General features: G+C 43.2%; 1 long non-coding RNA gene across 1 annotated transcript in view; it reads left to right on the forward strand.

The window, feature by feature from the left end:
- LOC140386396 (uncharacterized) overlaps positions 1-16,762 on the forward strand; it is a 29,862-nt gene extending 13,100 nt beyond the window's left edge. The window contains exon 2 of the long non-coding RNA XR_011933602.1: positions 14,925-16,762. This is a non-coding gene — a long non-coding RNA (uncharacterized lncRNA). The remainder of the gene's footprint in view (positions 1-14,924) is intronic.
- Positions 16,763-18,516: the final 1,754 nt, after the last annotated feature.

The following is an 18,516-nucleotide window of genomic DNA, read 5'->3' on the forward strand; positions in this document are numbered from 1 at the left end:
TCAACCTCGATGCGAAATCTGTCAAAAGTTTACATCAAAGACAACATTATTCAGTTACCAGAGAAACTGTCTCCTCAGATAAGAATATCTTAATTACTGCGGCACAAAGGTAACGATTGCAAAAAAAAAAGTAAGATTTGTAAAAGGGAGCCATTCGGTATATTTCTTTGATGGATTTCTATGTGGGATCACGATGAAGTTCTCAATCAGGGAAGCCTGAAGTTCGTTGAACTCGGTTTGGTATAAGTAAACAAGTTGTCAGATTGGAATAATCTCTCTTCTTTGGGGTTCTGAGAAAATTTCGGCCTCACATTCTTAGATGTAGCTAAATCTACTTTCTCCTCGAGCCGATAGTGGCGTACTTCATGTCTTGGACAATAATGTGGCAATTGTTAAAGTTTTGTGACCCATAAAATTTCGGGGTTAGTATTCTGGCTATGGCATGTAATTATGCAAAACACTTTCCATAAAGACTTGCCATTCGATCTAATGACATAGTCTACGGTCCAAAACTATGTGTGTACGTGTGTGTGTGTATTGGGGTTGGGTGAGGGGTGGAGAGTGATGGTGGCGGTGGATTGGTGGGGGGGGGGGGGGGGGGGGGGAGAGAGAGAGAGAGAGAAAGTTACACCCCCGCCCCCAAATGAAAGCCACGCAAATAACTATACCTGCGAAGTTACAAACTGCAAGTGCAGTTACAGCCACGCAGTCTTCCTGCTTTTTTCTTTTCTTCATGATAAATGCACTGTATCAGTCTGTACAAATATGTATCTCCGACCACCCCCTACCGCCTCATTTTTGGTTTAATGGCAGTTATTGATAGAAACGAGGGATCAGTGCATGGCATGCATCTCTCTGGGCTGACGGGACATTGACAAGTGCATTGTGAAAGGGACCTGACAGTTGGGATTGAATTAGTTGCATTTTGTACAAAATTTGAGGAATCGATAATCAGCAAATCAAAGGGTAGCTGAGACGTTCAACAGAAACAAGGCCGCAAATCACTGATTACTTTAGCAGAACTTTCTCTCACCGTCAAAGCAGAAAATAAAGAGTAATGTGTGAAATGCAACCAGCAAGCTGAAACAAATATAGCTTCTTGACATTGCGGGGCATGGGGGGGGGGGGGGGGGGGGGGGCGGCGGGGGGTGGACAGGACAATCCGGAATTTTAAGAGGTTTTATAATGATTGTCTAAACTGGGACAAATAAGCACAGACACGCGCTTACTTTCAGTAGTTGGTAGTCTGTTTCCTATTTTGCTGTTTTGTCGTTGTAAGGAAGGAAACACATGGCTTCTGGAGGCTTTGGTTCTGAATGTTATTGACCAAAAATGTAAAGCAAACCTCTCAAGCCAGTATCACGCAGGGTTTGGGATTCAGGGGTAGTGTCTCTGCAACAAGGTGCCTTCAATGATGAAGGCAAATTGACCAAACTTTTTTTTAGCTAAACAGGTAGTATTAAATACTTATTTAACTTTCACTTGCAAACTTTTCATCGATTCATTTTTCTCAATCAGAAATAACCGCATCAGATTATTTACGATTGTTAGCATGTCCCGAATTATGTTTGACACACTGCTTGTTACCGTATAACACTGACCGGTCGTCTGCGACGGAAACTTTTGCCTTGTGCCTCGTATCAAATGACTTAATCGCACCTTATTTAATCAAAGCTTTTTAAAGTGAGACCAAATGGGCGATATGGCATTTTGCATGTACCCTTGTATACTTTCAACTGACCGGTGGCCGTCCCCATTAATTTCCAACACACATAATTGTGTTTTTCTCACTGATTCTGGATGTGGGGCCTGACAAAGGCTTGCCCCATACGGGAACAGCCATCCACAGATATTAAACGTGGCGCGAACGCTATTTTGTAGCGAAGAAAATACTGCCAGGGACATACAGAGAGATAGAGAGAGAGAGAGAGAGACTGGCAGAGGTAGAAAAGTCTGGCAGTCAGGGGTCAGGCAGCCTGAGATTGCTTCTTGAGATCTTTCAAATTTCACACGTTTGAAGGCTTATAGGCTTTACTGATTCGCATTTCAAAACAAGATCAGTGGAGTCATAATCAAAAAATTGAGGTCTGTAACTGGGCTGCATTTTGATGCGCAGAGATGTCTTGTAGGGTGAGTGAATTTGGAAAGCACTGTTCTGACACGTCTCTGATCGCTTCCGCTGACGGGTCTCCCAGAGAAAAAGAGGAGATTGTTGCCTGTCTTGTTGTCTCTCCGCCATCAAAGCCCTAGTGAGCGGAAATTGGGGATCAAATTAAGTGGTGGTCCAATTTTTTTTAAAAAAGAGCCAAAGGCTTTCGTTTTTTTCAAGCACGAGTTGATCACGAGAGTGGTCGCGCGTTTTTCCCCACTCGTGTACATTTGTTTTATTTCCACTGCTCTGGACACTGAGAGAAAGGCAACACATTCAGAGACAAAACAGAATAATTCAGCGCAGTTCCAAATAGGTGGATGTTTAAAGAAACATCTTTTTTGTTTACCATGGCATGATGTCGGTTACATCAATGACGTCACGTGCAAGAATGAGCTTGAAGTAAAAGTTTGATAGAAAAGTAAAACACCCAGATCGTGATATCAGGAATATTGTAAATGGATGACCTCTGCCAAGTTGCAGAAATTAATACCTTATTAGAATGAAAGAAAAAATAATTATCATCTTGCAATCTTGCCATGCCTGCGGGTTTTAAAGCTATCGGGCTAGGCTGCCATCATTTCCTAACGAAAATAGTTGGTTTTATAATAATCTTATGCAATATTTTTTCTCCTTCATAAAGACAAGGTTTAAACTTGGATAAGTTGTAATGGCATTCACAATGACGAGGCGATCACCTTGAAACATTTCAAATGTTTGCCATTTGTTTTAGCATTCTGAAACTAAAAGGGTATGAAAAATAATATAATTCTGAAGGTACGCAATTGTGCCAGTCCTCCATGTATTATCATTGGTGTTGGCTATCTACTGCTATTCCATTAATAACGACTTCTCGTGAAATAAAATACTATGGGGCGTTGGAGATATGAAGGATTTAATCAGGATTCACGGAATATATGTGGGCGTTCTCGTCACGAAATGAACTAACGACGTGTTTTGGGAAAAGGGAAGAAACGAGATTCATTTTCTTAATTAGCGTGAGACACAAGTCAAATAAGTTGGGGGCGGAGGGGGGGGGGGGGGGGGGATATCGATTTCAACCCAAGTCTCATTTTGTGACATTTCCTGTGGTTTGATGATTCTGTAGCTGAGATGCGGGTTTAATAGATACTAGTGAGGACCTCAGCCCAATTGGCTTCTCAGTTGCCTCGTTTGTACTTTTGTCAATCAGTAAAGCTAGAACTAAATTTCTCCCCTCTCCTGGTGCAGCAAGAGACATGTGTTTCAAATAGACATTTAACAAAAAACAAAAGGCATGCTGATGGTTTGAAGAGAGAGGAAGAAAAAGAATGAGATAACGAAAAAGGGTGTGGAGCAATAAAGGTAAAAAAATTAAAAAGGCAACTTGAGATGCATATTATCCATGGATAAGAAAGTGGGACAAATGAGCATTAACATCAGTGTAAACAGGAAGAACAGAACGAGAAACGATCGCAAAGCGGGGAGAGGAAAACGGCTGAGCAAGAAAAATGTGTTCAAAAGTGCACCACAATAAACAAGAAGAATAGAAACAGGAGCGACAAAGAACTTACGCAATAAGCAAAAATGGAGGGGAGGGGAAGAGTTGGCAGACGAGAGAAAGTGTGAATCTGAGGAAAGTAAGATAGAAGGGGCTGGAGATAAAGGCCTGTCCTGATTGATGACCAGTTTTTGTAGCTGACATTACCATTAAATTATTGCCCAGTTTCCTAGTTGTGTTGTCTGTGGCGAACCTCTACCACAAGCTGCTTAATTTTTTTCTAATAGCCTCACGCCTGGCTGCCTTTAGTGGCTCACTATTAATCAGCAAGAGTCTCTACGTTCAGGAAGAAAAGCATTTGCTCTGCACGTGTTTGACAGTGTAGGATAGTCTGCACTCAACCAGTTACTCAACAAATTATTCTTATCAGATACACTTTATATTTCAATAAAAATTCACGCACAAAAATGCTGCTTTGGAGTTCAAAGAATAAACAGCCTGATCAGGGGGAAAGCGCAAGCCGGCCTGTCTGTCTCGTTTTTATGTACAAATCATAGCCAATCAAACCTCTGAGTCGGAAGCTAACGGGGCGTATTCATTTCATGTAACCTCGGTGATATTAGTTCACTTGAATTCACCTCTCTCAGACTGGCATGCAGTCATTTTATTACAGTATTTAACCCTTCTAAGTTTCTAGAATGTCCACATGGCTAGTGCACTCAAAGGAGTTGTTGCAGGGTGCATACTATTTCACAGTGCATATCAGCAACGCACACCACCTCACGGATGCTAACATTAATTGAAATGTTCTCCAATTGAAGCATGGCGCACATTTTGTGAAATCTTTCGCCCTTTTTATATCTGCCTGTTTATATGTTTCAGATCGGTGCTGTTGAGTGACTCCGAATCGGTGCAATGGGGCTGACATTCACTTTACAGGTGGAATCAGACCATATACTCTGATTGATTAGTCCCTATGAGCCGCCAAATGTAGACTCACTTATGTTTTTAGATGACAAGTCATTTAGAAGTTTGGAGTCCAAACATTGAGATGAACACATTCCAGAACTAATCCTATTTTTTGCGGCGAATATTTGTTTTTGAATTCGATTTGCTCTGAATGAAATGAAATGAAATGAAAATCGCTGATTGTCACAAGTAGGCTTGTGATTCAAATGATGTTACTGTGAAAAGTCCCTAGTCGCCACATTCCGGCGCCTGTTCGGGGAGGCTGTTACGGGAATTGAACCGTGCTGCTGGCCTGCCTTGGTCTGCTTTCAAAGCCAGCGATTTAGCCCTGTGCTAAAAGGTGGTGACATTAGGATTTATCAGGGGAATGCCAAATTAGCTCGGCACTTAACTTGTAGTTCATTAATGTGATAAAGAAGACATCAAATTGTAAGGATATTGGCTGTTAGGAAATCGGCAGGCCCCTTACTTTCCCAATAATCTTGAAATAACTCAATTTTTTCGTAACTTACATTTCCCAAGCTGGAACAGGAATTATAGCAATGTTCACCATTTGGACCAATTGCATCGATTGGGCACAAAACACGTGAGAGGGCTTGAGAGCGACTTGCTTTTTTTTAAAGCAAGGACGGTATTAGTCCACTTCGAGGACCTGGTCTCGCACTAATTAGACTCTCAGTATTGGCTGCAGTTCAATTCCAACCGTGAATGAAGGCATGGCCCAGACGATCTATGCTTCAGTCATGTTAAAAATTGACCTGATCAGCAAGCAATAGGTAAAAAAGGCAACATTAAAAAATCTGAAGCGAACAGAAAATCTGGGTTAATATTCCCCAGAACGGGGACAATGAAGAAGAGAAGGGGAAGCTAGCAGGCAGTGTGTCACACCGGCCAATAAATCTACTAGATATATATCAAGGTAAATAATTAAAAGCGCAAGAAATGCCACAGAGAGCGATTAAGGCGAGATGAGAAACAGAAGGAAAAGAAGAGAATTAACATATCTCCAACAACAAGAAATGAGGGCAGTAAATGAAAGGTAAATGTCTCGGCGCAGAAGACCGGCAGATTAGTAGGACACGTCCAATCAAAAGTGTAACATATACCCTGATGTTTCTACTTCGTTACATCTCTGGTTTATCTGGTTATTTAACACAATTAACCCCAAACTAACCAGCTGACAGGAAAGAATGTCATCTGGGGTTATCCTGCCGATTTGAAAGGCATTCGATTTGTTTTCTGCAAAAGGCGGTTATAAAAAAATAATAATTAAGAAGCAGAACCTAGCCATTGACACAGCTGTAGTCCGATGCCTTATTGGTAGTTTAGCATCTTTACAGATCCGGATTTGTAACAGGCCCCACAACTTTCGGTTCAGTATTAAAACGAAGGTCGATTTTGATGGGCTATCTGCCGGGTCCCTGCCTCTTCTTTTGGGGATAAGAGTACCGGAAGAGTGCAGGTGCCCTTGCCCGGTTCCGTTAGTCCAGCTAGAGGGATTTGGCCATTAGTCGTCCAGCTTGCAGAGAGTCTGTGAACGTGAAATCCGGGAGAAATAAACAACGTTCTTGGACGATATGGTTACATATTTCACGTGTGATTATGCTGGAGGTTTCAGAATCTCAGATTAACTCTTTAAGAAGCAGCCCCTGAAATTCGAATGTAACTATTAACCGTCATTCATAATGTACGTCTTGTGGAGGGTATATATAAACAAGCCACCTGCCATTCTCACCAGTACAAGAGGCATTAGTCCCAGCATGAAGGTTTCAGCTGTCAATAGTTCTGACAGTTACATTAACAACATTACGACCCATCCAAACCTATTTATTTTCCACCCAGCAGCTTGAGTTGGAGTGATTTTCCCTGGTACCGGCAGCACGTGGATATTCACCAAGTGGCAGCACTTTGATTGAAATGGCAATCCTGCCAAATGACACCCACCCAAGAGTGAAGCGAGTTTGGGGATTGCCAAGAGCCTCTAATGTTAAGGACGATAGCCCAATTCGAGCAATAGTTCATGGTTGATGCAATTCGGATACATATTAAAGCGGGAAAAGAGGAGAGGTCTCTCCTCCATAGTGGCACAGCAAGATGCACTTTGAAATTAAGAATAGCAAGGATAAAACTGCACGAGATAGAAAAAAAAGTGACCGATGTTCGAAAACGTGTCACATAGAATTGCTGGACGCTATTTATTATTTTAGGCCCTCTTTACGGCCCCGAAACCCGGAGTATCTCTGAAACGCTCAAAGTTATTTCAGCCTTTAAGGTTCAGCTGGCAATCTGATCCTGGAAACAAAAATACAAAGGTAGAGAGAGAAACGGTTGATTTTTTTTTGTACTTCCCGAAGTTCCAAATTGCGATCCACATTTGACGCACCTCGCCACGTGCCCGGGTTCCGCCCAGGACCAGGGAAAATCCCGGACGTGTAGGTAAATCACATTACTATTCCTCCAGTCTTTCGGTGCCGATTTCATGATGTTACCCAATGGGCAGAAGTGAAGACAAACGTTTCCATTGAAAGAAAAACAAGATGCATAAGATCGTTGGGGGGGGAAATATCATGCAAGTTTATTTCAGGATCGACTTCTACTTATGCACGATGTGGCGAGGAAGACGCGGCGAGCGGACTGGCGATAGAGCGAGGCCAAATATCGCCTTGTCCTTTCGCGGGGTATTTTAGTGCGGGCGACAAAAGATTGAAAACCATCGAGTTTCTCGAAATCCACGGACTGACGGCGTCCATCTTGGGGGTGTGGGGGGATGGTTATTTTGGCATTCTCTGAATTGATGGTGGAAGAAAGAATTATTGAACTCCTGGTCTTAGCACTTACATTGTTACAGCTCATTATTGAACTGACAACATCTCCACGTAAAGTATTACTTCATAAGGTGCAGCGACTGTTGTTATGTATTACAGATATATGCATTTGGGTCCACGAAAAGAGCAAGGAACAATGTGACTCCAGAGGGAAGGGCTCACTTTTGCACTCAGTGCCGATTCAAAGAAGCTTCCGTCCAATGCCAATTGTCCAGTGTCAATCTGAGCGTAAATTGACGCTGTGCCTATGCCCCAGGTACCGGTCTCAGCTGTTAACGCGCAGCTGACACACTGGAGCCGGCTGCGATTAGGTCCGCCACACAAGAGTTGGACACACCTAAATAGTTTATTTTGTAACACTGGCAAGCGCCTCTGCTTCCTCCTAACATGGAACATTCTGAAGAATATGGCGGTGACGTTTCAAACATGTGTAACAGCCACGTCCTTTGAAAATGCGCCTTGCACTGCATCCATTGCAAAAACCCGAGCAATTTGAGTGCTTCCGTCACCCCACCACCCCTCCCCCCCCCCCCCGCCCCCCGCTCCCCATACCCTCCAGTATTAGTATACCCAGGACCAAGACCTCTCACCGAACTTTGGATTGTAAGACATAGCCCAACCTCTTCAGTAGCGATGCTGAAGTTGTTGAGGTGAAAAGTATATTCTTCAATTTACAAAGATGGCATTTCTAATGTGTTTAGGCTAGGGGCAGATCCCCCCCCCCCCCCCCCCACACACACACACACTCCATTCCAAGTTACCAAAGGAACTAGTTACGAGTCACGATCGAACTTTGTGTTTATTGAATAAGGTACAGAGAAGTGTGAGTGTAAACCACTTAGCAAATTGGAGAAGTGGTGGAGAGCTGATCAGACCTGAAACAGACAACAAAACAGCTGGTTAGTTACAATGATCGGAAGAAATACCAGTCCAGAGTGCGATGAGATGTCAATTGTGTGCTTTAGTTAATGAAGTGACAAAGGTTAATTTTCACTCTTCATCTCTGTAGCCCATGAGTGAGTGCATTTTTGTCTCTCGTTCTAGAGGTTATGAATTCAAGCTGTGCTCCCGGACTTGAGTATATAATTTAAGGCGACGTTCCAAAGCAGATCATAGAGAACTCGCAGATTTCCTACAGTGCAGAAGAACCACCCTACCGAGCACCATACAGCCCCGCCCTATCCCCCTAACCCAGTAACCCCACCTAACCTTCTGGACACTAAGGGCCAATCCACCTAACAGCTTTGAGACTGTGGGAGGAAACCGGAGCACCCAAACGTAACCCACGCAGACACGGGGGGAAAGTGCAAACTCCCATAGGCGGTCGGAATCGAGCCCGGGTCCCTGGCACCATGAGGCAGCAGTGCTAACCACTGTGCCACCCTGCCGCTCAGATACGAGGAGGGTTTTTTTCTCTCTCTCTGGAAGAGCAGGCTTTCAGATTAGGAATTATTCTGCGGATGCCGCCCTGTCTATAAAATATCCCATTCACTATTTGAAGAAGAGCAGAGGATTTTGCTGGTGACCTGGTCAAGACGGGGCCCTCAGCCAAAACGGATTAACTAGCCATTTGTCTTATTTGCTGTTTCTGGGATATTAGTGTGCACAGATTGGTTGTTGTAATTGTCTCCTTCACAACCGTGATTGTAGTTCAACGAGTAATTAATTGACCGTGAAACAGCTCGAGACAGACCAAGAACATCACTACAAGTTGTTTAATTATTCTTTGTTTCATTTGAGTTAACTTTTAATTGGGCCGTATGGAATCTAGCAAGAACATTTCGCACGTTGCTGGTAAAGCTAAAACTTCACTATCAGGCCTTTTCCCCCCAGATTGCGTTATGAGGATAGACTGGAGAGGTCGGGTCTGTTCTCCTTGCAGAGAAGGAAGCTAAGAGGAGATTTGACAGAGATGCTACAGTCCTGAGGGGGCTGTAAAGAATAGATGCAGTAGAGACTGTTTCCGCAGAGAGGGCACAGTTTTAAAATGATTTGCAAAAGAAACAATTGTGATGTGAGAGTGAAGTTTTTTTCATACAACCCTTGAATACGCTGCTTCGAAGAGTGGTGGATGCAGGTTCAATCGAGGCATTCAAGGGGGCATTAGATGATTACTTGACGAGAAACGATGTGGAGGAATACGGGAAAAGGCAAGGGCAATACGTGACGATGCTTGTTTGGAGAGCTGGTGCAAGCACGATGGGCTTCAGTCTGCGCCATCACAATTTTGTAATTGATTTTGTGATTCAAAGAATTGCGATTACCATTCTACCTCAAGCGCCCTACTTTAGCCAGGACCTGTGCGATGTGATGGTCTGCAGCAGAACTGTGGGTTGGATATTGCAACACTTTATACTCTGTTCAACTGGGGCAGAGAGAGAGCAAATGCTCTGTAATTACTACCAATCTAGCAGTGTGACGACGAGTTTCCATGTTCCCTTGGTGGGGACCAGGAATTCCCTGCGTATCAAAGTTGGGATAGCGCCTGTGTATCGGAGAATGGGGTAGTCCCATATAATGAACACGCAGATAAACCCCATGCATTGCTAGGTAACTGTGCACTCTCCAGTCCGTCTCAGATCTGAAATCTGTTAAATATCCCGCAATGCCTTAGTCAAAGTCCCATACATTAAATCCCATATTAAGATTATGCACCGACACTACTGGTGGAAACCTGTATACTGTTGCACTGCACCTGGGCAAACAAAAACAAACTTAATGTTTCAGGTCAATGACCAAAATCTTAAAGTGGTTTTCATCTCCACAGATACTGCCTGACCTGCTGAGTATTTCCAGCATTTCCTGCTTGATTTCAACCAGACATCAACGACGACATTTTGTTTTCATATTACTATATGCTTCTGATATTTGGTACATGTTAAAACAAAATAAGCATGTCATTTTTTTTCTATCTATTCTGTAATCGTTTCGTTGGAAGGGAAAAACGCTTTCGTTTTAGGACTTTAATAAAATCCATGTAGGGCCAAGAGAGGGATTTGAAACTGATTTCACCCTGGATTGGAGTTATACTACATCCTGCGTGAGATCCAAAGACGATTTGAACAACGCTCACTGGACATGGGTTCAGACAAGATTTGCAGGTTAGATGGATTGGCCATGCTAAATTGCTTCTCAGTATCCAAAGATGTGCAGATGAGGTGAGGTTACGGGGTTGAAGAGTGGGCCTCGGTAGGGTTCTCTTTCGGAGGGTCGGCGCAGACTCGATGGGCCGAATGGCAGTGATTCTATGGGTTTCATGGGTTTCATGTAACTGCATCTGAATCAGATCAATGCCTCATCCCATGTTATGCTGCTGGCCTCATGTAATAATGCATACTCTAAAGAGATTCTCATTGGATTGAAAGTGATCGTATGATGGTAATTGCAATTGAATTTTGTATGCTTTCCATTTTTTGTGTGCCAATTTCTATTAAGGGACACATTGGTTTTGTGATTTGATGGGTGAGTTACTGAGCATCACAGTAGCCCCGATCACAGGAGTGTAAGGAACATTCACACGCCATCTGTAGTGTTGCTGAAAAGCGGTTCGCTCGTCAGGCACTGCTAAAGTCAAAACATGGTAAATAGCATTTCGCGCCAATGCCCAGCCTCAGCACCTTCTTACTTCACACCTGAACGAGAGATCCCAGATTGTAAAAGCAAATCACTTTGCTCTCAAAGGATAAGGGAAGTTAAAAAAAAACAGCATGTCGTTTACTGAACTATTTGCCTAATTTTGAAGGCGATAAAACTATTTTTCACAGTGATAAAATGAACGAAACTATTTGTGCGTATACCTTGTGACCCCGGCGTCACCACACATGCACCAAGATGCTGTGGCATATTGAGTCACGATCGAGATCTTGAAGTGGCGGGCAAGATTGCATCCACCAAAACCTTCAGGTTCAATAAGCAGAAGGTGACTGTGTCAAGATTTTCATAGAATCCCGACAGTGCAGAAGGAGGCCATTCGGTCCCTGGAGTCTGCACCGATCCTCTGAAAGAGCACCCTACCTCGGCCCATTCCCCCACTCTATCCCCGTAACCCCACCTAACCTTTGCACACTAAGGGGCAACGATAATGACCAATCTACCTAACCTGCTCATATTTGGACACTAAGGGGCAATAGATAATGATCAATCCACCTAACCTGCACATCTTTGGACAATGGAGGTAATTAGAGCGCTCCGAGGAGACCCACGCAGACACGGGGAGAACGTGCAAATTCCACACAGCCAGTCACCCAAGGCCGAACCCGGATCCCTGGGGCTGTGAGGTAGTAGTGCTAACCAGAGTTTTCTTACGTTTGAACTTTTTTCAGAGTTTTCTTTCATGTTAGTGCCCGCATATAATATTCTTCCGCATTTCGCACGTAATGACTCTTTTGTAATTAACGATTGAAGTAAGTTCATATTTCGAGAACTCTCGGTGTCCCTGCCCCAAGACTATTACTCCAGTGGTGACAGAAACGATGTGCCAATATCAAGAAAGAAAATGGCAGAGCCAAATCTGATTAACATTATTTTTTTTACTGTTGAACGATATTTGAATCACGAATGGCAGTAATATAAAAATTATACATATCCACCGCTTCCATTGGAGGTATGCCATTACGATATTTTATCTTGACATGGAGGCGGGATGCTGCTAACATAAAGTTAGCACAGAAAAGTGCACAGAATCATGGAAAGAGATTTGCTCTCAAAACACTGGTGTAAATGCAGGAATCCCATAAATGACATTGTAATTTGATTCATCGTGCCATTACAAATCGCGGGTCACCATTGCCAACGAGAACATTGCACATTCTCTATCTCACGTCTCTAACAACAAAAACCGTTAAGTCCCATTTAATAAAAGCAGAGTTTGGCTAATTTAACTATCTCAAGCTCGCAACCCTGAAGAATAGCTTGTGCCCATGAAATAATACATTTGGCACTGTATGTGATTATTTCTGAGGTTACAGAATGGGATTAGCCATTTATCCAACTATCACAGTCCGAATGGTGCAAATTGCATACTCGGGAACGGGTAAAATTTCCGAAGGATATAGACCAGGAAGGTGCACTGCACGGGCTGTTCTCGGCTGTGTTAGTGATAAAGGTGCTACAATTGGATGCAAGAGGGCTTCCCATGACTGATCGCTATTCAGTTCCCCATACGAAGTGCGCATGTTTGGACGCCGCGTGAGGGCTTAACCTGGTGCGATAGCTAGCGGGGTTGTGTCTAATGTCAACTATCGCCCTTAAGGCTCCCGTTTGAATCGCAGCGACTTGAGTGAAATAACGAGGGAAACGTGATGTTCAAGAACCATATCCCAACATGAATGCCTTCAGCAGTCGAGACAATTAGCGAAAAACGGAGGAACAAAACATATAGGTGCCTTCGCCCGAAACGATGAATGTCTGCAATGCAGCCCACTTGATATGCTCGCCTCTTAGACAGTCCTCCAAAAAATGTAAAAAATCACTTATAGTGTTAGTATGTGAGCACTGTAGCACCAGAAGATAACTGAAACTGTAAAATAATTTATGCAGAAATGGCAAGAGGATGATTGACAGTTTAGGGGTAATCACCTCTCATTCAATTAAAATATGTACATTTTTCACATGATTTACTTTGCAATAACTACCTCTTGTGCAAACTCGTCAGATTTTTTAAAAAGTGTCAGTAATATACAACAGTTTACTGATGTGGCCGTCTTTTCCTCATGTACATTTCACCGATTATTTTTTCGACTGCACTTAACAGAGATTATACTTCTCCAAGCAAAGACAAACTTTGAACATTGCGAAATCAACGCTCCAATATTGAGGGAAACATTTACGAACAGGTTTAAAGTTTTGCACATGAACATAAAAGCCAAAACAAAGTCCACTGAAAGTTGCACGACAGTTTTAAGAACACATATCCGCCAGGAAGACAGTAAATGGGTATTCATCGTATAGAGAAGTGTGGTTGAATTTATCCATTTAAGGCAACACTTGATATTAAACGTCCGTCAGCACCGCCCCCCCCCCCCCCCCCCACACACACACCAATGTTTTTCGCATCAGGGAGCAAACCTTAACGTTTTGGTAAGGTTGACCTGCAAGTCGAATTGTCACCTTCTGGGGTAAAACAATTTTGCAGGTATCTGTCTACATCGCCATTCAAAGGGTCCAGCGACAAGATTGACGCCAAGAACAGGACCACGAAGTTAAAGAGCCCGGCAAAATCGAATCCATATATAAATAACATAAGGCAATGGCGGTGAGCATTTTGTCTTTTCCATAAATAATCCTTCATCAGTGAACAAGCCATATCAAAACATTTCCATGAAAATGTGAGCGATAGAACGTATTGCATTTATATCAAGCGACTTTCAGGACACAGAACAGGAGCTTCACTAAAATGCAATTTGTTTTTAAAAAAAAATTATATATCCTGCAGAAAGTCCTTTCAAATGACAATAACAGTGATCAACTTGCAAATAAGAACATGTGCCTTCAATTTCAATTTTCCAATCACCACGTTGAAACTTCGCTTTGAAGAAGTCTTGAAGACGTAGTGGCGGGCAGATAATAATGTGGGGCCTATGAGACGGGGCAGGTTGAGAAATGCAAGGCAACATATTTTGTCAACAAAAGCTTCCCCATCTTTACGTCACCATCAATTGCCACATGTTCAAGCCCGTTTTCTTTTTGGTTATTTTGCTTCAGTGCTTCCTCAAGGCTGGCAGTATCTCCAGCAGGCACCGGGGACACAGAGACTGGCTGAGGCTGTGATCTGAGATCTGTGCCACGGCAGAGAGCTATAACAATATAAGTCTGTTGGACATGCCGGCTCGGCTGTCAGTTTTAATTTGTGCATGACCTGCTGGCCGAAAAAGGGGATAGAAGTGGCAGAAAGTGGGACTGAAAGCTAGTATTATTGCTTTGACAGCTTCACTCATCTAGAAGTAATGCAAAATGCAATTTATATTTATACTCCCTGACCTTCTGCTCCAAGAGGAAAGTATCTAATGAAGGGCCACTAAGGCAGGGGAGAAGCAGCCTTAAGTTCAGCTGGAATTTGTCTACATTGTTATTCTTCAACTGTTTAATTACAGCCCAAACGTAAATCAAACACTGAGGAGGGCAATGGAGCCTGAAGTCTTGCCATTGTTTTTTGTTGTTGTGAGGGGGTTGGGTAGGGCAGGAAGGAATAGGGGTCCCAGGGATGTTCTGCAGGATGTCTGCGGAAACTCTTTATTAGATAAATGTTCAAGCAACACTCCCGGCGATTGTTTTTCCCTCGAGACCCAGTCACTGAACTGTGTTGACTTTTCACTGTGGTACCAATGGCCAAACGTTAGATATGCTGGAGCAGCGCCAAGGAAAGGCTTGGGCTCACACCAAAGTAAACACAATCGTGTCTTCTAGTTTTTGTGCACACTGAATACGATCTGCAAGATATGTGTTTGCTGCCATCATATGTCTCCTCTCTCTCTCTTATTCTTTCTCGCTTTTTAATTCACAGGCCCGTGCTTCTGCTTGTCGAAAAATCCCGTGGCATGTGCTGATGACATCACATGATGTCCATTGCCGGCAACATCAGGTCCCCTGCAACTGTCATTGAATGCTGCAAGCAAATGAAAAATGACTGTGAGACTCACTGGCTCCCAGAAGTGACCTTGAGTATTATTAGAATGACCTCCCATCGGTTTGACCAGAAGACCTTTGATATCTGCATGGAGAAAATATACGGGTGAAATGCCTCGTCTACTAATGCAAAGGACAATAATCAGCCAGGACAGGAACGCTAAGTTGCAGCCCATTGCTACCAACATTAAAAAGTGATCACTGTACGCAAACTGAATCTGTGTTTCCATTGTCCTGAGAATTATGTCTCCAATGTACATCATTAGTTTCTTACATTCTTTTCTCAAGCCTGAAGCTTGTAAAGGATATTATATATTTTATATATATACATTGTGCCTGTCAGTTGGTAATGAATCTGGTCGTCGATAAGAGTTTAACTCCTATCAGGAAGCATTTTATGACAGGTTATGGCAAACCATAGAGAGGCAGGAAGGAAACAGCAAGTGAGATCACATGCTCTGAATGGTCAGTTCAGTGAGCAGACTTCACTTGATCAAAAATTCTAGGTAAGTCGAATGCCTTGGTGTAATCAGCTTTTCTCCACTCAATCACGCAGTCTCTCCCTTCCCTAAACAAACTCTAAATACTACCCTGCTTTAATCAGCTTACACACTCGAAGCACGATATCCTGAAAACAAATTAATGAGGGCTGATTACGGGAGAGAAGGTTAGCTCCCCTGCTTTACAGTGACCACCACCCCTCCCCCACCCCCGCCCGCCAGCTCTCCCCGCCAGCCTCTCCCTTCCTTCTCTTCATATTTCGTCGAATAAATCGTTTCCAGATTCCACCTCGCCTTCTTCCTCGCTCACCCACTTTCCCCTCTACACCTCTTTCCTTTTCTCTGCGCAACTGAATCCTTTCTATTCCAATTCCCATCCCCCACGCCCAATTTTCTCTTCACCTTACCCAATATAATTCCAACGTCGACCACAACTCGCCCATGCTGCAACGATAGGGGATGATAAACCCCCATCCCTTTCCTGCCCTTTTCAACTGCATAGCCAACGCCAGCTGATATCAAATATACAAATTGGATGGGATCTTGCTGTGCCACGGCTTCCCGTCACAGAGTGTACCTGTCCGGCACACTTGGCGTCAGCAAAGTTCTCAACTGGGAGGCGAATCCCCCAATTGTTCAAACAAAACACCCATTCCATTGGTTCAGCCAAGTGCCAACAGCTCATTATAAACGGGCATCGTTACAAAATCTGAGCACAGTAGAAGCACAGGGGCATTGTGTCTGCACCTCGTTACAATTAGCGAGGTGAAGGTGGGCACCACAGCCACATATTTGTGGCAGTGGAGATATATCGCTGTAGTCTCTCCGCCCGCCCCCCCCCCCTCACCCCGACCCCGCTAAACCCACTCCCTCCACGCACCCCACTCCCCTCAGCGCCCCCCCTCCCGACATCAGGCAAGCTGCTCGCTCCCCATCAATCCTGAAATTAATAAGGATATTGCCACGTGCAGATTATGACCGTGGGATATTGGAGTTGAGCGCATTCGTCAACATGATAAAATGTTTCCTTTGCAAATGGAATGCTGCAGCAAGGAGATTGGAAAGTGTTGAATCGTATGTGGCAGGGAGATGGAAAGATGGATACTTCAAAGGCGGCAGATTTAATGCAATCAAATAGCCATGACGTCCATTGCGATCTTCTCTCTCTGGCAAAACTGAAACCTAAATTAAAAATAAACATGCTTCTGTAATGCAGCACCAAGCCTGGTCTATTTTTCAGTATTATGGCTCGAAAGTTTATTCCGAGCATATTCGATAAGTTATCTAGAATGTTAAAAATGCATGTATCCCTTAGTGTTTCAAAAAGAGACGGGCTTTCTGTGGATGGCCATTGCCATTTCTGTAAATCGTATTCATGGGAAAATCACCAAATTGCGTAGAGTGTAAAGCAAAAGCGAAGTAATGGCAAAGACTTCACAATCATCGTGATCAAAGCAACACTGCTCCTCTGCAGATGCTACGAAAACTTGACGACGGAGAGGTTTTCTGAGGCTTGTTAAGTAGAACACCTCGAGATTGATTTTTATCCCTCTCCTTTAATCTGCCGCAAGGCCAGCAGAATGGAATCCACAGAAAGTGGCTCAATGGCTTCAATTTTTGTTGTTGTGGCAGTGTGAGCGACGACTTCTCTTGTGCAATTTCCACAAATTGAAGCAAAGGCAGTTCCTCACGTTAAACGAGCAACCACGTAGACAGGCATGGCATTCCTGGTAGTTAATTCCACCACAACATACAGTTCGAACAACTTTCTTGCTTTATTCTTATGAACAATCCCCGCGGGGAATCAGACAAATTGAACTAATATGTGCTTGGCTGAGCACAGTCATCATTTTCTGCATTCGAATGTATGATCTGGAATGCTAACAACTTATTTCTGTGCACTTGAACAAGCGAGGGTTTGCTCAGTCAACACAAGGGTGTCAAACCATTTGGGTAACTAGAAAGTATAATTCACTTTTTTTCCCATTCGACTTTGCGCTCTTTTTTTTGGGGGGGGGGGGTGGAGCGGGGTGAGGCAGGAGTCCTGCAAATAATGGATGCACCTGCGGAGAAATTAAAACAGGTTCCAACAATAAAGTTAGTTACATTCCAATGCAAGTGTAGCCTTATGTCTTAAAGTGCAATAGTCCAAGATGCAAATTCAGTGTGTCTAGTAGAGTCACTTCCGGCGGGGCTCTCGTTCCCTAATCAAAAGTGCAGTTATTTATTTTGCCAGAAAACAGTTGTTTAACATTGTTTCCTGCCGCCAAATAAAATCAAACCTGCGTTCAGTCGCTGAATGGGTCAATCGTCTGTGCTGACTGTTTTTCGCCAGGTCCCAAGAAACTTCGGGGCTATTTGAGGCTCTATAATAAATGGTGCATTCTTAAAACATTGTTAGAGGTTATCTGTCAATCTAGTACACGAATCAAAGTTTTAGATAGTATATTAATTCTCATTGATATAGATCTCACGGCAGTATACATTTTCGACTGCAATGTAAGCAATGGCTGTAACTCATGCAAAAAGCACCTTCTGTATTTGCAGAGAAGACTGATTCCAATGTTTGTTATTTGATTTGAATCCCATTTTCTTGTGTCCAATTGAATCATGCATAAACACACAACATCGCCCAATAGATCATATAGGTATTTTCTCTCTCTATATATATAATAAATACAAGCAACGCCTTCTACTTTACCTGTGTGGGAATGTGATCAAGCATGAAAATAGATGACTATTTTTTCCGAATAAGTGGATCTGTGATAACTTTCAGAATAGAATTGCTTTATTTTGGTTACCTACTGGGCGACGGTAACCTTCCTCTTTTAAAATGCGAGAGACATTAGAAGTAAACTCTCTTCCAATGGTCTAACTGTAAAATTATATACTGCAGATTCCAGTCTCACCCACTCTCACACTCGACTGCACGCATTCAGTGCACATTTTGTATTCAAACAATTTGAAACA

The sequence above is a fragment of the Scyliorhinus torazame genome, chromosome 12 (genome assembly GCF_047496885.1).
Source record: "Scyliorhinus torazame isolate Kashiwa2021f chromosome 12, sScyTor2.1, whole genome shotgun sequence".
Taxonomy (NCBI): Eukaryota; Metazoa; Chordata; class Chondrichthyes; order Carcharhiniformes; family Scyliorhinidae; genus Scyliorhinus; species Scyliorhinus torazame.